Source organism: Saccopteryx leptura, chromosome X (assembly GCF_036850995.1).
Source record: "Saccopteryx leptura isolate mSacLep1 chromosome X, mSacLep1_pri_phased_curated, whole genome shotgun sequence".
In the NCBI taxonomy this organism is placed as follows: Eukaryota; Metazoa; Chordata; class Mammalia; order Chiroptera; family Emballonuridae; genus Saccopteryx; species Saccopteryx leptura.
In genome coordinates, this window is record NC_089516.1 from 112,119,124 (window position 1) to 112,144,249 (window position 25,126).

Genomic DNA, 25,126 nt, shown 5'->3' on the forward strand with positions numbered 1-25,126 from the left:
TAACCCTTCAGCAGTTTAGCCAACCCGAACTGAATGACTTAGTAAGAATGACAAAAAAATTGTCCTAGACTTTTTGAAGTATGAGGAGCATAACTGGATCATTTGTGTGGATCTTAAAATGGTAAATTTCCTGCTTGGACAACAGAGAGGTTTCACGAAGTATCCTTGCTTTCTGTGTTTGTGAAACAGCTGAGCTCAGGAGAAACACTGGACACAGAAGGAGTGGCCGAAATGTGAAGCTCTGGAACTAGGAATGCAAAATATTGTGAATGAACCTGTAGTTAATCGAGACAGGATCATTTCCCCCCCACTTCACATCAAACTTGGCTTAATGAAGCAGTTTGTTCAGGCTTTGAATAGAGAACGTGAATGCTTTCAAATATTATTTCTGCTTTTCCTGCCTTGTCTTTCGAGAAGATAAAAGCAGGTGTATTTGATGGACCTCAAGTTCAAACCCTCATACGTGAAGAAGAATTTGCCAGGAAGATGAATAAGGAGGAGAAAGCAGCATGGCAGTCTTTTGAGGCAGTTACAAAGAACTTCCTTGGCAACAAAAAAGGAGAAAACTATGAACTTCTGGTTCAAAGGATGCTGTTGGCTTTCTGCGACATTGGATGTAACATGAGCGTTAAGATTCACTTCCTGAACAGTCACCTTGATAAGTTTCCCAAAAATCTTGGAGCTGTTAGTGATGAGCAGACTACTACTGGAGCATCAAACAAGATTGTCCTCAACAAGTACACAAATGCAAGAGCTACAAACACAAATTTTTGCCTAAATAGAATTTAAATAAGTTTTGCGCAAATTTTATGATTAAAATAACTGTTTTAATATGTTCTATTTTTAAATTGTAGACAAATTCTGATGCAATTATATCTTTTAGTGTATTAGTGTATTTACTGCATTATATAAATTATTATATTTTCACAAAGATGATGCCCAAGAAGACATTCTACTTCATTATGTTAAACTAAATGTTGCAAATTTTACAATAAGATGAAAACCTAAAATCTTGAATTGCAAAAAAAAACACTGTAGCTTACAGAGAAAAACTAATTTCAGATTTGAGATCAGCGCACTCAAATTAGGTTAGAACAAGTGTTTTTGTGGATGCAACAAAAATGTTGTTCCCTACTGTAATTGAAAACTGCATCCAAACCAACTGCAATATTACCCCAATTGTGAAAGGACCTACAGTGTCAATTTTAACAATACATTTTTCGCCTGACCAGGTGGTGGCTCAGTGGATAGAGCATCAGACAGGGAGACAGATGACCCAGGTTCAAAACCCCGAAGTCGCTGGCTTGAGTGCAGGCTCATACAGCTTGAGCGTGGGCTCACCAGTTTGAGCGCAGGGTTGCTGGTTGAGCGTGGGATCATAGACATGACCCCATGGTCGCTGGCTTGAGCCCAAGGTCACTGGCTTGAAACCCAAGGATGCTGGCTTGAGCAAGGGGTCACTTGCTCTGCTGCAGCCCCTTGGTCAAGGCACACATGAGAAACCAATCAATGAACAACTATGGAGACTAAGGAGCTGCAACAAAGAATTGATGCTTCTCATCTTTCTCCCTCCCTGTTTGTCCCTATCTGTCCTTCTCTTTGTCTCTGTCTCTATCTCTCTCTGTCACAGACAAATAAATAAAAATACATTGTTCTATAGACACAATTAGTAACTGAACTACATTTTTTGATGTGACAAAGTTTATACGGAATATCCTAAAGATAATAAATAAAAACTTAGCATGCAGCATGTGCTTTCTCTTCTTGATGTTCATGATCAGACTCTAGAAATAGTTGAGCCTTTGAAGAACTATTTTATTAGTCCACCTATGTGTCCTACAGTAGTACTGGACTTTTTTTTTTAGTTCTTTAAATTTTGGGTTATTCTGCCCTACATCAGTTGAAAATATTTAATCAAAATATTCAACAAATAGAGTGCAAAATATTTCTTTGGCTTTTAAAGCTTTAAGCAGGTTATATTTAATGAAAACAGGAAGGCATTAAAATGTATCCTTAAAACAGTTTAAATTATGGTGAGCAATTAATGGGATTTAATTGTGAAATTTTGTAATTGTGCTTTGGGATAGCTTGACTTGTGAGAAAACATTTGACATTTAGATAAAACTACTATTTTTTAATTAGATAAAATTTTAATTGGGTACATTTCTATTCTGCATCTTAATAGAATGAATTTGAAAAGGCTTATGATTTTCAGCATCCACATTCAGTGAAAAAATTTTAATTGAATTTATTGAGGTAACATTGGTTAATAAAAGTACATATGTTTCAGGTATAAAATTTTATAACATTCTCTGTATACTGCACCATGCATTCACTACCAGTCAAGTTTCCTCCTATTCAAAAGGAACATAGACACAACTTTTAAATTTTTAATTTTTTTTAAATTTTTAATTTTTTAAATTAAATTTATTTCCTGATCTGTGGTGGCAAAGTGGATGGAGCATCAATATGGAATGCTGAGATTGCTGATTTAAAACCCTGGGCTTGCCTGGTCAAGGCACATATGGGAGTTGGTGCTTCCTGCCACCCCCCTTCTCCCTTTCTCTCTCTCTCCTCTCTAAAATGAATAAATTAAGTCTTAAAAACTTAAATTTATTGCGTGACATTGGTTAATAACATTATATAAGTTTCAAGTGCACAATTCTATACATCAGTGGTCCCCAACCCCTGGGCCACAGACCAGTACTGGTCCGTGGGCCATTTGGTACCAGTCCACAGAGAAAGAATAAATAACTTACATTATTTCTGTTTTATTTATATATATTTAAGTCTGAACTTGAATATAAATAAAAATGACCAGATTCCCTCTGTTACATTTGTCTAGGACTCACTCTTGACGCTTGTCTTGGTCACATGATACATTTATCCATCCCACCCTAAAGGCCGGTCCGTGAAAATATTTTCTGACATTAAACCGGTCCGTGGCCCAAAAAAGGTTGGGGACCACTGACATACATCATCTGTATATTGCATTGTGTGCTTACCACCCACTGACTAGTTTCCATCCATCACCAAATATCTGACTGCTTTTACCCTCTCATCCTGTTCCTTATTCCTCTTCCTTTTGGTAACCTTCATAATATTGTCTGCATCTATGAGTTTGTTTGTTTTGTTTGTTTACTTGTTAATTTATGTTTTATACCCCACATAAGAGTGAGATCATATAGTTCTTGTCCTTCTCCATCTGACTTATTTCACTTAGCATAATAATCTCAATATCCATCTATATTGTTGTAAATGGCACTATTTCATCTTTTCTTATGACTGAGTAGTATTGCATTGTACATATTTACCACATCTTCTTTATTTAATCAGCCATAGAAGGACACATGTTGTTTCCATATCTTAGTTATTATGAACAAGGCTGCAAAGAATATAGGGGTACATATATCTTTACAAATATATGTTTTTAAATTTGGGGAGCAGATACCCAGAAGAGGGATTGCTGGGTAATATGGTAGCTCTAATATTAATTTTTTTGAGTAACCTCCATACTGTTTCCCATAGTGGCTGTACCAGTTTAACATTCCCATAGTGTGTATGAGGATTCCTTTTAGAGAGAAATTTTTAAATGAGTTTTGTTTTCTGAAAATATTTGTTGAAGAATGTTATGTTAAATAGACAATTTCTATAAGAAGATTTGAGATTAAATATTTACACATTTCAATACTTTAAAAATATAATTTTAAATGTCCTCCATTTAGTAGACTTGATGATGTGCAGGGTACTTCAGCACCTGCAGATGTAGTATTTTCTCAATTAAAAATAATTTGATTGCTGACCAGGTGGTGGCACAGTAGATAGAACATCAAGCTGGGACACTGAAAACCCAGGTTCAAACCTCCAAGGTTGCTGGCTTGAGTGCGGCTCATCTGGCATGAATGCAGGCTCACCAGCTTGAGCATGGGGTCACCAGCTTCAGTGTGGGATCATAGACATGACCCCATGGTCGCTGGCTTGAGCCCAAAGGTCACTGGCTTGAGCAAGGGGTCACTGGTTCAGCTGTAGCTTCCCGGTTAAGGCACACATGAGAAGGCAATCAATGAACAACTAAAGTGCCACAACTAGGAGTTGACGTTTGTTACCTCTCTCCCTTCTAGTCTTTCCCTATCTGCCCCTGCCTCACTCTCAAACCTTCCTAAAAAGTATGATTTACAGATATGAGCCAATGGAAAGGGTTAACAATTTCAAATTTATTATCCTTAAAATGAAAGCTTGAAAATTACTACAGATAGTTTTATTTTTAAAAATAAAAAAAGACAGATGGTGATGGAGGGAGACTTTACTTGGGGTGGCGAACACACAATGCAACTCACAGATGATGTATTATAAAATTGTACACCTAAAACCTGAAGAAAAAAATAAAACCATATTGAAAAAATACATTCTTTACAAAAGTACTAGTGATTATTATAAAATGCAGGACTAAGAAACTGATCAGAGTATGCAAATATGTACCAATAATAATGTACTTATGTTATTTTAAGTGTTCAGATAATCAATATAAAGAATTTATCTCTTTAATATATACAGATAGATTTTTTAAATGATGGATATTACTTTTGACAATGGTTTTTGCACACCAATATAATAAAATCAATTTTATTTGAAAAAAATATTTAAAGACTATCTTCATGTAGGGCCTGACCTGTGGTAGGTAGCACAGTGGATAAAGCATTGACCTGGGAACACTGAGGTCACCGGTTTGAAACCCCGAGCTTGCTGGGTCAAGGCACATATCAGAGTTGATGCTTCCTGCTCCCCCCTCCTTCTCTCTCTCTCTCTGTCTCTCTCTCTCTCCTTTAAAATAAAGTCTTAAAAATGTATTAAAAAAATAAAGACTATGTAGTATTTTTATTTTTTTAACAAAACTATGTAGTATTTTTTAGAGCCCTCTTCACTCTTAAAATTGCCTCAATTTGGACAATTATTACTCTAACTGTGACATACTTAGCACATTAACTTTGGCAGCAGCCAGTCAGGGCTTTAATTCCACCTCTGCAATTTAGTAGTTATGTAACCTTAAGTACGTTATTAATCTCTCTCAAACTCAGTTTCTTCATCTTTAAAATAGACATGATAATAATGGCAACTTGTTCATTGGGTTGTGAAGATAAAATGAGGTAATGTGTATAAAGGCACTTAGAACAATGTCTTGGCACATAACCCTCTCAATAAATATGAAGTGGTATTATCACTGTTGTCACTATTATTATAAGAAGTTTTGGTCATGATTGCTGTCGGATTTTTTCTTTTCCTTTCTTTCTTTCTTTCTTTTTTTTTTATAACTCAAAAAATTTTATATTCTAATGATCAACTACCAGGACCTCTTTTTATTTCCTCTGAAAGAGCTCACATCATACTACACACAGCATTTATTTCCTCTCTGGTAACATGGCCTTGGGTCCAGTGTGGGGCGAGGGAACACACGATCAATGATTCTAGGTCACCCTCAAGTTCGAGTTCAAGTTTTTCTACAACTGTGGTATCATCTGAGGCCCTCCCACAATAACATTTTAGTACTGTGAAAGAGTATCCTTCCACAAATGTATAATACAAAATTTGACCAAGCCCTGTACCCCTTCTTACCAAGCACATTTTCTGCAGTATCAAATTATCCATGAGTTTAATTAATAACAAGTGTGAATTCTTCTTCTGCAGCTGCTATCACAACCTGTCCATCACTACTACCAATGTCCACCAGAAGTCCTCTTCTGCTTTGTAACATTTGCACGTTTTTCAATCTGCTTTGTAGTTGCAGATACAAATGGAAAACACATTTTTCAGAGGGCTTCTGTTATAAATGGCGTGGCCACAGGCACACACATCTATCAGTGTTCCACCAAATCCCAGCAAATAAGAAGCTCCAACTGCTCTTCTTCAGACTGTTGGCTTTGGACTTGTAAGTAGTACATATTCTGACTGACTTTCTTCTTTAAGTGTTTCCAGAGGTGTAGACCCTCTTCTGCTGTCATGGTTTCTTTATCACTGACTTAGTGTTTTAACTAACATTAGCAGATTGGTTGTCTGACCTTGACTTTATCTAGAAAAGAGACCCAGTGATCAGGAAGATTCACCAAATTTTATTATGGCATAGATCAGCATTCTCAAGACTATTTTCCTGAGAATACAAGATGGCTGCAGAGTAAGTGAAAGCTACACTCACATGCTCCCGACCCCAAACCAGATTTGCAGCTAAAATGTAGAGCAATCTACCTGAATAACAAAATGAAATACAACTGGACTGAAATATTACAACCATCGACTTACAGAAGAAGCTACATAGAAACTGGTAAACACAGAGACACAAAAAAGAGTAGCTGCTGCACACACATGCAGTAGCTGAAAAGCCAGAGGGATATCACAGCCATAGAACTCCATCTTCTCAGGAGAGCAGGGTCTCAAATTCACACAGGGATCCCCAACCAAGAACAACAGAGATGAGAAGAAGAGACTGCATAGCATCTGTTGGTAAAACTCAGAGACCCAGATGACACCTTCCCAGGTACTACCATTCTGATTATTGCAGCCAGGGGAGTACATAGCCCATCACCAACTGGCTGCAGGGCCGCTCCATTGCTCTTAGTGCTAGCAGTTCCTCTTGTGGCACTCTTATTCTGGGGAGGGGGTTTGCCAGAGATTCAGACAGTGACTGAACTGTCTTGGAAAGAGGAGATGCCTACACTACCTCCAGTGCACAGCTGTCTCCACAGAAGCTTTTATTCAGGAATCAGATGGGTGGGAGCTGGGGTGTGTAGCTGCACTCTTGGAGTAAAACTCCTATCTCCTGTGTCAGCACAGACCCTGCTACCCCAGGAAAAGGAAGAGGTCTCAGCCCCACTTCTACAGGCTGTGGGCAACATCCCCAAGGGGGTCTGGTTGTGGGTCTTTGGGAAGAGGTCATGGTGGGCTAGAAGAGCAGAGTGCCACGCGGAAAGCCAAGACTTTAGGACCAGGCCTCACCCGCTTTGAGTGCACAGAGCACTGGAGAGCAGAGTGCCATTGAAGAGTCAATACTTTCTAAGGCTGTTGCCCAGGGAAGTTTTGGTCTGGGAGCCAGATGGGTGGGGGTTGTAGTGTGTTTCTTCATTGTTGTGGGGGGTAACTCTGGCCTCCTTTGTTAGCTCAGCCTGAGTTACCACAGGAAAGAGAAGAAGTGCCTTTCCCCCTTCTACAGGCTTGCAGGCACCATCCGCAAATGGGAGCTGATTGTGAGGCCTTGGAAAGAGGGCACAGTGCACTGGTAGAGCAGAGCACAGTGGAGAGAGCCAGGATTTTAAGATTGTGTCATTGGTAGAAGCTCTGGTACAGGAGCCAAATGGGCAGGGGCTTGGAAGTGTGACTCCTTTTCAGTGTGTGTGTGTGTGTGTGTGTGTGTGTATCCAGCCTGCCCTGTGAGCTCAGCCCTCACTGGCCTGGGAGGAGGAAGAAGCGCCCCCACTCTATAGGTACACAGTCACCAACCTCAAGGGTAGGCTGTGTCCCTGCAAAGTTCTGGATTACCCACCCCCTCCTGTGTGTTGTGCTGCCATTGTCTCCATGATAGACTCTTTTAATCTGTCCCCCTGAGTCCAGTGGCTCCTCAGATCAAAGTACTCCACAGAGAGGAGCACCAGCCACCCATCCGAACCTGTGGCTCACATCCTCCTGGGAGAACTAGAGTTGGAGACTCTGGCAATGACTGCGTGATTTGGCTCTGGAGTAGGGGACACTTCCCCTTATTGACTGCCCGACCAAGTAACCCCCAAGTAGGGAATTCACTATCCTTGTCCTCCCAACCCTGGTTGCCCATCCTACCAAGCTTGTAACCTGCAGAAGGGTCTGTGGGGTGAGGCCAGTCTGGGCCCACTCTACAGTCTTTCTTCAAAAGGCTCTGTAGGAAGAACAGGCAATCACAAGGGGAGGTGAAGCAGCTGACAACTAGAGATGAACTTGAAGGAGTTTGGGTCCTTTCCCACAGCTGCCTTCAGCTCTAAGTGGGAGGAAGTCGACCCTTATACACAGATTGACCTCTCCCACTCATACTGAGACATAGTAAACACAACCACAAATAGTAAACAAAGTGGTAGCTCTAGACAGGTAACCCACACCTGGTTACAAACAACATCTGATATTGAACTGTACTTGAACCCTTCCCAAGGGGATCTAGAACCAACACAGTCAGTGGTGAACTTCAGACTTAACCAGAGATAGATCCAACTAGCCACACAAGGAGTTCATTACCACCAAACCAGCATTACAAGAAATGTTTAAGGGACTGCTTTAAAAAGAGGAAAGGAAAAAAGAAATCAAGAGAGAGAAGATTATGCTTGTAAAGAATAAAATGGAAAAAATAAATACATATTGATAATAGCTTTAAATGTAAATGAATTAAATGCTCCAATCAAAAGACATAGGGTAGCTAAATGGATATGAAAGCAAGGCCTATATATATGCTGTGTACAAAAACCCCAGCTCAGAACAAAATACACACACAGATTGAAAGTGAAGGAGTGGAAAAAAAATTAAATGCAAAGATATATCCATGAACATAGCAATATTTATATCTGACAAAATAGACTTTAAAACAAAGGCTATAGGAAGAGACCGAGAAGAACAATACATAATGATAAAGGGAGCAATCAAACAAGAGAATATAAACATTGTAAACAATTATGTATTCAATATAGGAGCACCTAAATATCTTAAGCAGATTTTGATGGACATGAAGAGAGAGATCAACAGCAATGTAGTCATAGTAGGGGATTTTAACACCCCATTGACATCAATGGATAGATCTTCCAGACAGAAAATCAACAAAGAAACAGCACCCTTAAATAACATAACAGATCAGCTGAATTTAATCAATATCATCAGAACACTTCACCCAAAAGCAGCAGAATATACATTCTTTTTAAGTGAACATGGAATATTTTCTAGGATAGACTACATGTTAGGAAACAAAACAAGTTTCAATAAATTTCAAATTGGAATCATATCAAGTATCTTCTCTAGCCACAGTGGTATGAAACCAGAAATCAATAAAAAAAATGAAGAAACACTCAAACACATGGAGGCTAAACAGAATGTTATTAAACAATTAATAGGGTTAACAATGAGAGCAAGGAAGAAATCAAAATTTACCTGGGAGAATATGAAAATGAACGCACAACAACCCAAAATACAGGGGACACAGCAAAAACAGTCCTGAGAGAAATCCATAACATTACAGGAATACATTAAGAAGCAAGAAAAATCTCAAATAAACAATCTCTCCCTACATTTAAAAGAACTAAAAAAAACCAAAAACCAAAAATCCAGAGTAGGTTGAAGGAAGGAAATAATAAAGATCAAAGTGTAAATAAATGACATAGAGACTAAAAACCATACAAAAGATCAATGAAATTAAGAGCTGGTTCTTCACAATGGTAAACAAGACTGATGAACAACCTTTCACCAGACTCATCAAGAAGAAAGAGGACTCAAATAAATAAAATCAGAAATGAAAAAGAAGTAAAAACTGACATCACAGAAATACAAAGGATTGTAAGAAAATACTATGAAGAACTGTATGCCAACAAATTGGATAACCTGGGGGAAATGGATAAATTTCTAGAAACATACAACCTTTCAAAAACTGAATCAGGAAGAATCAGAAAACCTGAATAGATTGATTACAACTAATAAAAGTGAAGCAGTAATTAAAAAAAATAATAATCTCCCAGCAGGCCCTGGCCAGTTGGCTCAGTGCATAGAGCGTCAGCCTGATGTATGACTATCCCAGGTTTGATTCCCAGTTAAGCATGCAGGAGAGGTAACTATCTACTTCTCTCTTCTCCCTCTCTCCCTTTCATTCCTCTTCCCCTCACTCAGCCAGTGGCTCGATTGTTTTGAGTGTTGGTCCCAGGCACTGAGGATAGCTTGGATGGTCGGAGCATGTCAGCCTCAGGTGCTAAAAATAGCTCGGTTGATTTAAGCATTGGCCCCAGATGAGGGTTGCCAGGTGGACCTTAGTTGGGGTGCATGTGGGAGTTCTCACAGAAAGAGAAAGAAAGAAGGAGAGAAAGAAAGAAAGAAAGAAAGAAAGAAAGAAAGAAAGAAAGAAAGAAAGAAAGAAAGAAAGAAAGAAAGAAAGAAATTGCCAGCAAACAAAAGTCCAGGACCAAATGACTTCACAGATGAAATTTTCCAAACAGTTAAACAGTTAAAGAAGAACTAAAATTTATTCATCTCAGCTATTCTAAGAAATTCAAGGGGAGGGAAGACTTCCACCCTTATGGTATGACACAAGCATTATTCTAATTCCAAACCAGAAGACACCACAAAGAAAGAAAACTATAGGTAAATATCCCTGATGAACATAGATGCCAAAATCTTTAACAAAAGGCCTGACCTGTGGTGGCGCAGTGGATAAAGCATCGACCTGGAATGCTGAGGTCACCGGTCCAAAACCCTGCACTTTTCTGGTCAAGGCACATATAGGAGTTGATGCTTCCTGCTCCTCCCCCCTTTCTCTCTCTCTCTCTCTCTCTCTCTCTCTCTCTCTCTCTCTCTCACACACACACACACACACACACACACACACACACACACGCACACACGCACACACGCACACACACACACACACACTCTCTCTCTCCTCTCTAAAATGAATAAAGAAAAAAAAAAGAAAAAAAAAAGAAAAAAATCCTTAACAAAATATTAGAAAACTGGATTCAGTAATACATTAAAAAGATCATACCCCATGATCAAGTGGGATTTATTCTGAGATGTTAGGTTGATGCAATATTCTCAGATCAATAAACGTGGTACATCACCTAAGCAAAATAAAGGATAAAATAACATGATCATATCAACAGATACAGAAAAAGCATTTGATAAAATCCAGCATCCACTCACGATTAAAAAAAGAAATCTCTCAGCAAAGTGGGAATAGAAAGAACATACCTCAACATAACGAAGGCCATACATATGAGAAACCTACAGCCAACATCATATTCAATGTGCAAAAACTAAAAGTGTTTCCCTTAAGATCAGGAACAAGACAGGGTTATTTATACACTTTCACCACTCTTTTTTTTTAAATTTTATTTTTGTATTTTTCTGAAGTGAGAAGCAGAGAGGCAGAGAGACAGACTCCTGCATGTACCCAACCGGGAGCCACCCGGCATACCCACCAGGGGGTGATGCTCTGCCCATCTGGGGTGCCGCTCCAGTGCAACTGGAGCCATTCCAGCCCCTGAAGTGGAGGCCAGGGAGCCATCTGCAGCACCATGGCCAACTTTGCTCCAGTGGAGCCTTGGCTGTAGGAGGGGAAGAGAGAGACAGAGATAAGGGAGAGGGGAAAGGGTAGAGAAGCAGATGGGTGTCTCTCCTATGTGTCCTGGCTGGGAATCGAACCTGGGACTTCCACACACTGGGCCGATGCTCTACCACTGAGCAAACTGGCCAGGGCCTCACTTTCACCACTCTTATTCAACATAGTACTGGAAGTCCTGGCCATAGCAATCTGACAAAAAGAATAAATAAAAGATATCCAAATTGGAAAGGAGGAAGTAAAACTATTATTAAATACTGATTAGTGGCACTTTTATACACCAATAATGAACTATCTGAAAGAGAAGCTAAGGAAACAATCCCGTTTACTATTGCAAAAAACAACTGAATAAAGTATCTAGGAATACATTTCACCAAGGAGGTAAAAGACTTGTATTTGGAAAATTATAAGAAATCTAAGAAAGAAATTGAAGATGATACAATAAGTGGAAGCATGTACCATGTTCATGAATTGGAAAAATTAACATCCTAAAAATGCCCATACTTCCCAAATTAATCTATAGATTCAATGCAATTCCTATTAAAATATCAATGCCATATTTCAAAGATCTAGAACAAATATTCCAAAATTTTATATGGAAACAAAAAAGAACCCAAATAGCCACAGCAATCTTGAGAAAGAAGAACAAAGTGGGAAATATGACACCACCTCATATCAAACTATACTACAAGGCTTTAGTAATCAAAACAGCCTGGTACTGGAATAAGTACAGGCATATAGATCAATGGAACAAGACAGAGAGCCCAGAAATATACCCATAATTTTATGGTCAACTAATATTTAACAAAGGAGGCAAAAGCATACAGTGGAGTAAAGCCAGTCTCTTCAATACATGGTGTTGTAGAAATTGGACAGGTAGATGCAAAAAAAACTGAAACTAGACCACCATCTTATATCACACACAAAAATAAACTCAAAATGGATAAAAGATTTAAATGTAAGTTGTGAAAACATAAAAATCCTAGAAGAAAACATAGGTAGTAAAATCTCAGGCCTCTTTAATAGCAATATTTTTGCTGGTATATATCCTTAAACAAAGGAAACAAAGGATAAAATAAACAAATGGGACTACATCAAATTAAAAAGCTTTTGCATAGCAAAATAAACCATCAACAAAGTGAAAAGATAACCTACTGAATGGGAGACTGTATTCACTGATACATCTCATAAGGGGTTAATATCCAAAATGTTTAAATAGTTTATAAAATTGAATATTAGGAAGACAAAAAATCCAATTAAAAAATGGGCAAAGGTCCTGAATAGACACTTCTCCAAAGAGGACATACAGATGGCCAATATGCATATGGAAAAATGCTCAACATCACTAATCATCAGAAAGGTGCAAATTAAAACCACGATGAGATATCACCTCACACCAGTCAGAATGGCGCTTATCAACAAAACAACACAGAATAAGTGCTGGCGAGGATGTGGAGAAAAGGGAACCCTCCTGCACTGCTGGTGGGAATGCAGACTGGTGCAGCCACTGTGGAAAACAGTATGGAGATTCCTCAAAAAATTAAAAATGAAACTGCCTTTTGACCCAGCCATCCCAAGAATATATCCCAAGAATCCCAAAACACTAATTCAAAAGAATATATGTACCCTATGTTCATTGCAGTGTTATTTAAAATATCCAAAATCTGGAAGCAGCCCAGGTCCTTCAGTAGATAAATGGATGCACAATGGAATACTGTGCAGCCATGAAAAAGAAGGAAATCTTGCCATTTGTAACCGCATGTATCTGGAGATTATTATACTGAGTGAAATAAGCCAGTCAGGGAAAGACAAATATCATATGATCTCACTTATATGTGGAATTTAATGAATACAACAAACTGAGGGATAAAATAGAAATGGAGACATGAACACAGGGAACAGATTGACAGCAGTCGGGGTAGGGGGCAAAAGGACTGGTTGAAATAAAGTGAAGGGATTATCCAAAAATATATACACATAACACATAGACACAGATAACAAATGGTGATGGACAAAGGCTTGACTTTGGGAGTGGTGAGCACATGAGATGGTGTTCAGAGATGTGTTGTAGAATTGGGCACCTGAAACCTGTATAATTATGTTAACCAGAGTTACTCCAATGAAATTCAACTTAAAAATATATATATTTATATGTAACCCATAGACACAGGCAACAGGGTGGCAATAGCCAGAGGGAAAAGTAGATGAGGGTAGGTAACGGTGAGCAAAGGGGTGGGGGGAATTGGGCTGGAAAGAGACTTTGCTTGGGATGGAGGGTGCACAATGCAGGGTGCAGATGGTGTTTTAATGAGGTGCACACTTGAAAAGTGTATGGTTTTGCAAACCAATGTCACCCCAATGAATTCAAATTTTAAAAAAGAGAATATCTTCCTTAGAATATTGGCACTGTGAGATGCTCTGCCAGAAAAGGTTCCACAGCCAAATGATAATGAAAAGCCATAGCCATGTATTGCAAATTCGTAACACTGTATTAGCACTGCATAAGCTCTGAGAGATCATGTAGTGAAAAAAATATTTTATTTTGTTTAACCCTCAGTTTCCAAATTTACTTTATAATTTAGCCTCTCCTCTCTCATCTGTATATATGTGATGCCTCAACATTAAAAGTGTATTCTACAAAACATACTTTGTAACACGGATCTAACTTTTTCATTTCAGAAATAAGAGGACGACTTTCCTTAGGCCACACAGTAATAGTGGGTACGTCGGCCTTGATTCCAGATCTTCAAATACTTGCACCTTTTCTTCTAGGAAAGTCTGTTAGCATATGATAATCTTTGTGCACAGATACATTTTCATGGGCTATATATTAATTAGTAGCTGTATGATACCTTTGAAAGATCAAAGACAAGGACATTTTACAATTGCCAGATGTTTTGTATTGTGAAACCTACAGTTTGTTTTGTTTTGCTGTTTTTTTTGTTTTGTTTTGGTTTTTTTTTAAAGGGCAGGGGACAAGAGGGAAGCAACTCATAGTAATTGCGTCTCTTATGTGCCTTGACCAGGTAAGCCTAGGGTTTGGAACTGGCGATATCAGCATTCCAGGTTGACACTTTATCCAGTGCACCACCCCAAGCCAGGCAAAACCTACAGTTTTAATAGACCACACCCTCTTCTTCACTGAGGGTCACTGTTCATAAGCAATAGACAGGGACCAAAAACCACAATTAATGGGGACACTGTCTCCTGAACTGATAAAAGTTGAACACCAGAGGGCGCTCCTTCCTAAGGATATCAATTTAGATTCAAGGAGCAGGAAGGCACAGAAGCGGCAAGTTTCAAGTAGACCACCAAACTTACACCATATACAAGAATAAACTAAAAATACATTGAAGACTTAAATGTAAGTCATGAAAACATATAAATCCTAGAAGAAAACACTTAAAAAAAGTCAAATAATCTGCCTAAATTCACACTACTCAATAAAAAAGACAGCTGATACTCTAAGTGTCTCCCTCCAGACTACCCAATACTCACTTCCTCCTCATGGCTTATAAGGCTCAGTGAAGCCTGGCTTTCACTTACCTATCCAGTCTTCCTCATTATAATTTGTACCCAGCAGGACAGAAGTATCTTCAGTTCCTTGAACAGGTCATGTTCCCTGCATAGGATACCCTTCTCTCCATCTTTACCTGAGTCAATCCTGCTTGTCTTTCTGGTCTTAGTTTAGACATCACTTCCTCTGCTTTTCAAGTCCAGATTAGGTGACCTGCTTTTGTGCTTCTATACCTCCCATCATCTCAGTGCACTGAATGGTAAGTGCCCATTTCCTGATCCATGCCCTCTGTTACACTGAAAACTTGGGCAGAGCAGAGACTAGGTGTGTCTTGTCCCCACTGCATTCTGGCTCTTTGCACAATGTCTGGCATAGTGGCATAGGATAAGTTCACCACACATATCTCAAGGTGCCACTGTAGTGCCCTGGCCAGATAGCTTGGTTGGTTAGAGTGTCGTCCTGATATACAAAGCTTGTGGTTTTGTTCCTGGTCAGGGCACACTGTGGAACAGATTGATGTTCCTGTCTCTCTCTCTCTTTCTCTCTTCCTCTCTCAAATCAATAAATAATTTTTTAAATTTAAAAAGTAGTAAATTCCTCCCATTACGCACAACTTTGGTCTATTTAAGTAGGATTTAAAAAATATTATCATCTCAATTTAGTAATGTTAAAACTACTGCTTGAGTGCTTATTAGAGGTCAGGCACTTTTTTTTAATTCAGTGAGAGGAGAGGCAGAGACAGACTCCCTCATGCTCCTTGATCAGGATCCACCCAGCAAGCCCACTAGGGGGCGATGCTCTGCCAATCTGGGATGTTGTTCCGTTGCTCAACAACTTAACTCTTTTTAGTGCCTGAGGCAGAGGCCATGGAGTAATCCTCAGTGCCCGGGGCCAGCTTGCTCCAGTCGAGCCATGGCTGTGGGAGGGGGAGAGAGAAGAGAAATGGGGAGGGGTGAAGAAGCAGATGAGTGCTTCTCCTATGTGCCGTGACTGGGAATCGAACCTGGAATATCTACATGCCAGGCCAATGCTCTACCACTGAGCCAACTGGCCAGGGGACAGGCACTACTTAACACTATCTTCTTTAACCTTCACAATGTCCCTGTGAGATGCATATTATTTATCCAATTCTACAGGCTAGGAAACAAGGGTTCTGAAAGGTTAAGTATCTTGCCCCAAATCACACAACTCTGAAGTGTTGTTGGAATTGGAAGCATCATTTTGTTGGGTCCAACATGCTTATTACACTACACTAGTGTGCCTCCCCTATACCTAACTTTATCCCAACAACAATCATGTGAATGAAGATAAGAAAATTATTTTCCCTGTTCTCAGATGAAAACACTGAAGCCCAGAAATGCTCAAGGTCCCACTACCAGGTACTAATAAGATAGAAGTAAACTAAGCTCTTTTGTCTCTAAGTCCATTGCTCTGTCCCTACCACCATATCTTTAAGTAAAGGTATGATTTCTTAAAGGATAGTGGTTGGAGACTTTACAAGGGTTGGACCTTCTTATTGGCTAAGGTGTGTGTGCTTGGGGGGAGGTAAGGGAAAGGCTGGATTGCTCTGTTGGTGGAATGAGGAAGGGAAGCTATAGCCATTGGATTTTGTCCGCCAGCTAGTAGGCATTTCTCACTGCCCTGGCCTTTAGTAACATTCCTAATCTGTCCAGTGGAAATTGCCCATTGCTGACCTTTAGTTTTGAAATGTAATTCATGGAATATTATTCCGTGATGAGTAAGAAGAAAATCTTGCCATTTCTGACAACAGTGATGGGCCTTCAGAGCATTTTTTAAATGAAAGAAGCCAAACAGAAAAATAGAAACTTTCAGCTATAAAAAGAATAAGATCTGAGGATCTAATGGAAAACCTGGTGACTATAGTTGATAACACTGTTTTATAATTGAAATTTACTAAGAGAATTTAAACATTCTCATAGGAAAAAAAGGTAAATATATGAGGTGATAGATGCATTAATTAACTAGATGATGAGAGTCCTTTCACAATGTATACATATATCAAATCACCACAATGTACACTTTAAATGTTATACAATTTTGTGCCCTGGCCAGTTGTCTCAGTGGATAGAATGTTGGCCTGGTGTATGGACATACCAGGTTCGATTCCTGGTCAGAGCACACAAGAGAAGTGACCATCTCATCTGCTTCTCTCCCCATGGACCCTGGACGCTGAGGATAGCTTGGTTGATTTTAGCATCAACCCCAGATGGAAGTTGCCGGGTGGATCCCACTTGGAGCACCCACGGGAGTCTATCTCACTATCTCCCCTCCTCTCACTTAAAAATAAAGTTATACAATTTTGTCATTTATATTTCTTTAAAGCTGAAATTTTAAAATTTAGTTGTTAAGAGGATGTCATATGAGAGCATGTATGCTTTAATTTGACTGAAGACTAATCAGAATATGAAGTATCATCATGTGTAGTGTTCAAGTAAACAATTTGGGGCTGACTGTACAGCATTTAAAACTTTTCATCTTATTTGTAATATACAATGCACAGAGAGGAAAAGGAGCCCTGGTTGGAAGCACAGAGGTTGCCGGTTCAATTCCCCAGTCAGGGCACATATAGAAACAGATTAATGTTCCTCTGTCTCTGTCTCTGTCTCTCTCTCTACCTCCCTTCTTCTTTCACTAAAATCAATCAAAAATTATTTTAAAATGAGAGAGGGTTAGAATTTTTTTTTTTTTACAGAGACAGAGAGAGAGTCAGAGAGAGGGATAGACAGGGACAGACAGACAGGAGCGGAGAGAGACAAGAAGCATCAATCATCAGTTTTTTGTTGCGACACCTTAGTTGTTCATTGATTGCTTTCTCATATGTGCCTTGCCCGTGGGCCTTCAGCAGACCGAGTGACCCCTTGCTCGAGCCAGCGACCTTGGGTCCAAGCTGGTGTGCTTTATTCAAACCAGATGAGCCTGCACTCAAGCTGGCAACATCGGGGTCTCAAACCTGGGTCCTCCACATCCCAGTCGGACGCTCTATCCACTGCACCACCACCTGGTCAGGCAGAATATTTCTGAAGAATTCTTTGGAAAGTATGTGGCCATGCTATGTATCATGGGAGGAGAGAACTAGGTTAGGAAGGAGAGTGCTTTTAATTTTGATAGCCACATATTTATTGTTACTATATAGAAATGCATTTGATTTTTACTTATCTGGTATCTTGAAACTTACCTCAACTCATCTATTAGTTCTAGGAGAATTTTTTGTAGATTCCTTGGGATTTTCTGTATAGACAAGCATGTTATCTTCAAATAAGGACAGTTTTATTTCTTCCTTTTCAATGTATATTCCTTTTATTTCTTTTTGTTTTAATGTGTTGTACTTTCAGCACTATGGTAAATAATAGTGGTGAGCATGAACATCTGTGGATTATTCACAGACTAGAAGAAAAGCATTCTTTTAAAGTTAATTGTGATGTAAGCTGTCATCTTTATTGTAGATATTTTCTATCAAGTTGAGGTATTTCCCTTAGCAACTACTTCCTGAGTTATTATTATTAGTTCTATTATAAATGGATGTTGGATTCTCTCAAATGTTTTCTGTCAATAATATAATCATAAGAATTTTCTTCTTGAATCTATTGATATGGTGAATGTCATTAATTGATTTTTGAGTGTTGAACCAGTCTTGAATACTTGGAATAAACCCCAGTTGGTAATGGTGTATAACTGTTTTTATAAATTATAGTATTTAATTTGCTAATATTTTGTTGAATAATTTTTGTGCCTAAGTTCCTTAGAGATACTGGCCTGTGGTCTTTTTTTTTCTTTCTCTCATTTTCTTCTTCTTTCTTTTTTCCCTCTCTCTTTCTTTTACTGTCTTTAGGTTTTGTATCACAGTAACAGTGGCCTTATAAAACGATCTAGAAAGAGTTCTCCCTTATTTTCTGGAAGAGATTGTATAATTTGGTGTATCATCTTTCTTGAATTTTTGGTAGAATTCTCCAGTAAAACCTTATGAATTTGGAGATTTATTTTTAGGGATTATTATAATTATGGAATCAATTTATTTAATGGTTATAGGACTATTCAGAATATCTATTTCATCTTAGTTTAGTTTTGATAGTTTGTGGTTTTATGGTTTGTCATTTGTAGCTTGAGGAATTGGTCTGTTTCTCCTATGTTGTTGAATTTTTGAGGATAAAATTGTTCATCGTATTCAGTTTACACTTTAAATGGCTGCAGGATTTGTAGTGATATCTCTTATTTCATTCTTGACATTACTGACTTGTGTCTTTTTCTTTTTGTCAGTCTTGACAGAAATTTATTGAGTTTACTGACTTTTTGTGAAGAACTGAGGTTTGTTTCATTGACTTTTTTCTGTTTTCCTATTTTAAATTTAATTGATCTCTGATCTTTCTTATTTCTTTTTTTGTGCTTAATTTGGGTTTACTTTGCTCTTCCATTTCTAGTTTTTGAAATAGTTACTAAGATTATTGATTTGAGCCCTGGCCGGTTGGCTCAGCGGTAGAGCGTCGGCCTGGCGTGCGGGGGACCCGGGTTCGATTCCCGGCCAGGGAACAGAGGAGAGGCGCCCATTTGCTTCTCCACCCCTCCCCTCCTTCCTCTCTGTCTCTCTATTCCCCTCCCGCAGCCGAGGCTCCATTGGAGCAAGGATGGCCTGGGCGCTGGGGATGGCTCCTTGGCCTCTGCCCCAGGCGCTAGAGTGGCTCTGGTCGCGGCAGGGCGACGCCCCGGAGGGGCAGAGCATCGCCCCCTGGTGGGCAGAGCTTCGCCCCTGGTGGGCGTGCCGGGTGGATCCCGGTCGGGCGCATGCGGGAGTCTGTCTGACTGTCTCTCCCCGTTTCCAGCTTCAGAAAACGGAAAAAAAAAATTATTGATTTGAGATATTTCCTTCCTTTTCATATTTTCTGGCTGATGGCACCTCTATGTGGAAGAGGGGTTTCAGACCCGATGGGGAAAAGAGTGCTTCTCAGGCAGGTTCAACTTGTTTTGGTGAGATCTTCTAGTTTACTTCCCTAGAATGCAATTTCTCTAAGAGAGGAAGCCAAGTTTGAGGCCTAGCAGGAAAGGAGAGGCTTCTACTGACTGCTTATTGCCAGTGGGGTTTCTAATCATCTCCCTTCTGGTTCTGCTGGGCTTGCTTGGTGGTGTCAGTGGGACTCCCTTTCAATCCAGAGGAGGAATAAACCTAATTGCACCACCTTCTCTCACTAGGTTAATGGTCAGAAAAAATTAGGCTTGTATCACCCTCTTCTTTGTGGGGGGTGGTCATAAGATGCTTTGCTAATGTTTGTTCTTTCATTACTGGGGTTCCAAACCAGTTCAACTTCTTCTTAGTACCTTTAGTGGTTCAACTCTGGTAGCTTCTTGTGTTATTTTCAGGGTTTATCACTTCATTTAGTCCAGACAAAATTACTTTTGTAATTAAGAAATGATGTTATTTTAATTCTTAAGAATAATTGTAGTCCTGGGTTGGTGGCTCAGTGGATCAAGTGTTGACCTGGTGCACCAGGGAGGTCACAGGTTTGATCCTCTGTGAGGGCACATACAAGAAGCAATCAATGAGTTCACAACTAAATGGAATAATTAAGTGGCACGAGTCAATGCTTCTCTCTCTCTCTCTCTCTCTCTCTCTCCCTTCTTATACCCCCCAAACCAATAGAAAAATTGAAAAGAATATATAGTTGCCCATTAGTCTGTGAGAAGTAACAAGAGTCCTAGAGAATGTCAAAATATAAAGGAATTAGAAATAGTTTATATCATAATAACTGTAGTGTAGGACTTTGTATAATGGCAAGTATAATTATGATAGAAGCATTATTCTGTATAGGAATGACAGAAACAACAAGCCTTCTTTTTGAGCTCAAGAATAAGATAAGGAGTCCAATTATCACCACTTTCATTACATATTGTACTACAAATCCTAGCCTGGAGTATAAGATAGGAAAAAGGTGTAAGAGCTGTAATGCTTGGAAAGGAAGAAACAAAACTTTATTTTTTCTCAATAAATATGATTTCATGACTAGAACATCTAAAAAATGGAGGATAAAATTTTGAGTAAAGTATGGCAAAGTTACTATATGTAAAATTAATATACAAAAATTAATTGTATTTCTCTATACAGCAACCACAGATAGAAACATTACATACAAATCCCTTTACAGTAGCATAAAAATGAAACATTTAAGTTTAAATCTAAGAAAAGGTGTGTAAAATATTCATGGAAAATATAAGAATTTATTAAAAGTCACTTTAAAACGTCTTAGCTTAAAGTACAAAAGCAGATGGCTGGCCATATTTGACCTGCAAGTCATAGCTTCTTGATCCCTGTTCCAGAACACTGGCTTTCAAACTTCAGGGCGCATCACAAGTGCCGGGAAGACTTTTTAAAACACAAGTTTCTTAGCTCCACCCTCAGACTCTCAAATTTAGTAGGTCTAAAAGGTAGCTTGAAATCTGCACTTCTAATGTTTCCCATTGATATTGATACCATACTCCGAGGCCCACTTCTGTAGAAGAACAAAGTGAGAGGCTTTTCTTTAGCCAACATCAAGATATACCATAAATGTGGTAGGCAGTTAGACAGACAATGAGCGGTAAAAGGACCATAGCCCAGGTTTAAAAGGTCACCAGGACAGAAAGCCCCAGGTGCTTAGCAACATGCAAAACTGAATAAACAAGGACTCTCCTCCAGGGTGACCTTTCCTCCCCTAGCTGGCAATCTGGTTTAAATCTCCTGATGTCACGTCACTGTTCATGGAATTTGGACCTTCCCCTCCCTGACCTTTCCTCCCGTAGCATATCACTAGTCATATGGCTTTAGGCCCCCTTAGAGGGAAAACAAACAAGGGGGCCTAGAATAATACTTAAGCATTAACTCCTAGAGACAACATCTAGGCCTCTGGCTGTGTTTCAGCTTCAGGCCCAGAAAGTCAGCAAAACCAGAAAAAGGGACGCCATGGTTGTCCTCAGGACCAAATATATTTGACTAATGACAATGTGCTCTGGCATTGATCAATCACTGGAGACCATGACCCTAAAAGAACATCTGAATAAGTAATAAATATTATATCGAGATACTCCCCTGGGACCTCCCTTAAGATCCTTACCCTTAAAAGCCCTGTCTTAAGACAGAGGACCCAGGCAATCTCTCCCTTCCAGGAGCATGCCCAGGCCTATTTTCTCCTCCCCTTCCTCCTCTTCTCCCAAGAGGCTGCTTCTCTTTTTCCTAAGGTCTATGAGATCCCACGAGACTTGCAACCAGGGGAGCAGTGTACAGCAGCAGCTTGTTCTAGGCTAACCTCCTGAACCTATCTCCAAGGTCCCCCTTTCTCTTTCTTCCTGTATGGCCAATAAATTCTCCCTTTACTTGCTGCACTTTGTCTCTTGATTAAATTCTTTCTCTCAAGAGTACAGGAACTGAGGTCTCATCACTCCTCCTATAACAAAGCTATAGTAACTAAGATAGTTTTGGTTTATTGATAGCAAATATACCAATGAAACAAATTGAGCATCTAGAAACAGACTCAAATGTATATGGATGCTTGAAATATGACTGAGTTGGCCTTGTATATTGGGAGAAAAACACCTTTTTACCCAATAAATGGTGCTCAACTAAATTTCAATATTGAAAAAAGAAAGAAACCTGACCCTAACCTCACTCTATTCCCCAAAAATCTATTCCAAGTGGATTATAAATATAAATGTGAACGTTAAAATAACAAAAGTTCTGGTCCTGACTGGTTGGCTCAGTGGTAGAGCGTCAGCCTAGCGTGCAGGAGTCCTGGGTTCGATTCCCGGCCAGGGCACACAGGAGAAGCGCCCATCTACTTCTCTACCCCTCCCCCTCTCTTTCCTCTCTGTCTCTCTCTTCCCCTCCTGCAGCCAAGGCTCCATTGGAGCAAAGTTGGCCCGGGCACTGAGGATGGCTCCATGGCCTCTGCCTCAGGCACTAGAATGGCTCTGGTTGCAACAGAGAGACACCCCAGATGGGCAGAGCATCGCCCCCTGGTGGGCATGCCAGGTGGATCCCAGTCGGGCGCATGCGGGAGTCTGTCTGACTGCCTCCCCGTTTCCAAATTCAGAAAAATACAAAAAATATAATAATAATAAAAGTTCTGGGAAAATATATTTTATTAATTGACTTTTAAGAGTGAGGAAAGGAGAGAGAGGCAGAGATGTAGAGAGAGACAGGAAGGGAGAGAGAGGGAGGAGAGAGATGAGGAGCATCAATTCATAGTTGCTTCACTTTAGTTTTTCATTGATTGCTTCTCATATGTGCTTTGACCAGGGGAACAAGCTGAGCTATCAATGCTTTGTTCAAGCCAGCGACCTTGGGCTCAAGCCAGTGGCCATGGGATCATGTCGATGATCCTGCAATCAAGCCAGTGACTCTGTATTCAAGCTGATGAGCCAGCGCTTAAGCCAATGAGCCCACACTCAAGCCAGTGACCTTGGAGCTTTGAACCAGCAACCTCAATGTTCTGGGTTGACAATCAATCCACCATGCCACCACAATTCAGGCACTGAGGGAAAAAATTTAAGATCTTGGAGTAGGGGAATATTTCTTAATAAACAGAAAGTGTTAACCATCAAGGAAAAGGTGCATAAATTGGACGAAAGTGAATTAAGAATTTCTGTTCAGCCTGACCTGCGGTGGCACAGTGGGATAAAGCGTCAACCTGGAACACTGAGGTTGCCGGTTCGAAACCTTGCACTTGCCTGGTCAAGGCACATATGGGAGTTGATGCTTCCTGCTCCTCCCCCTTTCTCTCTCTCTCTCTCTCACTCCTCTCTCTCTAAAAATCAATAAATAAAATATTAAAAAAAAAAGAATTTCTGTTCAATAAAAGACATCATTAAGACTGTGAAAAGGCAAGCTACCATGTATAATACACTAGCCACATATAGTTACTGAACACAAGAAATGTGATTCATCCAAATGGAGGTGGGCCATATATGTAAAATACACTCTGGGTTTTAAGAACCTAGTATAAAAATGTAAAATATGTCATTAATAATCTTTATATTGATTATATGTTGTAATGAAAATATTTTGAGTATATTGGGTGTGATGGTTAATTTTATGTGTGAACTTAACTTGATCATGGGGTGCCCAGGTATTTGGTCAAACATTATTCTGGGTGTGTCTATGAGGGAGGTTTTTTTGGATAGGGTTAACATTTGAATAGGGAGACTGAGTCAAGGAGATTGTCCTTCCTAATGTGGATTGGTCTCCAACCAGTTGAATGCCTGAGTAAAAGAAAAAGGATGACTCTCCTGAGAGTGAGTGAGAATTTCTTCCTGTCTGACTGCTGAGGTAGTATACCAGTCTTTTCCTGCCTTGGGACTCTATCTGAAATATCAGCTCGTTTGGGTCTCAAGTCTGCTGGTTTTATGGACTGGAACTGCATCATCAGCTCTCGTGAGTCTCCAGTTTGTTAACTGAAGATCTTGGGACTTCTCAATGTCCACCATCATTTGAGCCAATTCCTTATATGCATACACACACGCATGTGTGCATGTGTATTTCTGTCCATTTCTCTGAAGAACCCTGAGTAATAATATGTTGGGTTAAATAAAATATATTAAAATAAATTTCACCTGTTTACTTTACGCTTTTAAAATATGGCTATCAGAAATTTTAAAATTACTCATATGGCTCATAATATATTTTTATTGTTCAAAAACTAATCTAAAATATATAAAGAACTCCTATAACAGAATGAGAAAAAGACAGACTACCCATAAGATAAATGGCAAAAATTAAAATAGGACCAGAAAAGAGGAAATCCAAATGGCTAAATTAAAATATAAAAAAAGATGCTCAATTTTAGTTATCAAAGAAATGGAAATTAAACTTACAATGAGGATGACAGAAATTAACAAACACACAAAGAAACAAAGCACCATGAATGAGTCAGCAGAAATAAGAAAGAACAAATTATATCTCCCAAATCCTTCAGATATTAGAATTGTCTGATACAGGATACAAAGTTACTAATATAAGAAAAATATTTAATTAAAAGAAAGAGCTACAGAAATGAACAAGAAATAATAGACAATCAAATGACCAGGTAGATCTATATAAGAAGCAAATAAGACTTTCAGAAATAAAAAATATATCAATTATTAGAATTTAAATTCAATGAAATCTATTAAACAAAGGAACTAAACAGAAAATTGGGCACTGAAAATAGAATTGGATTATTGGAAAACATATGTAAAGAAATTTTCCAGAATGCAAGCTTAGAGATAGAAAACATAAAAGAGAGATAAGAGACCTAGAGGATACATTTAGAAGC

The 25,126-nt window shown here is 39.1% G+C and overlaps 1 pseudogene; it reads right to left on the reverse strand.

Annotated features, from left to right (window-relative positions):
* Positions 1 to 5,338: 5,338 nt before the first annotated feature.
* On the reverse strand, positions 5,339 to 7,111 carry LOC136386462 (ATP synthase subunit C lysine N-methyltransferase-like; annotated as a pseudogene).
* Between the last annotated feature and the right edge of the window lie 18,015 nt (positions 7,112 to 25,126).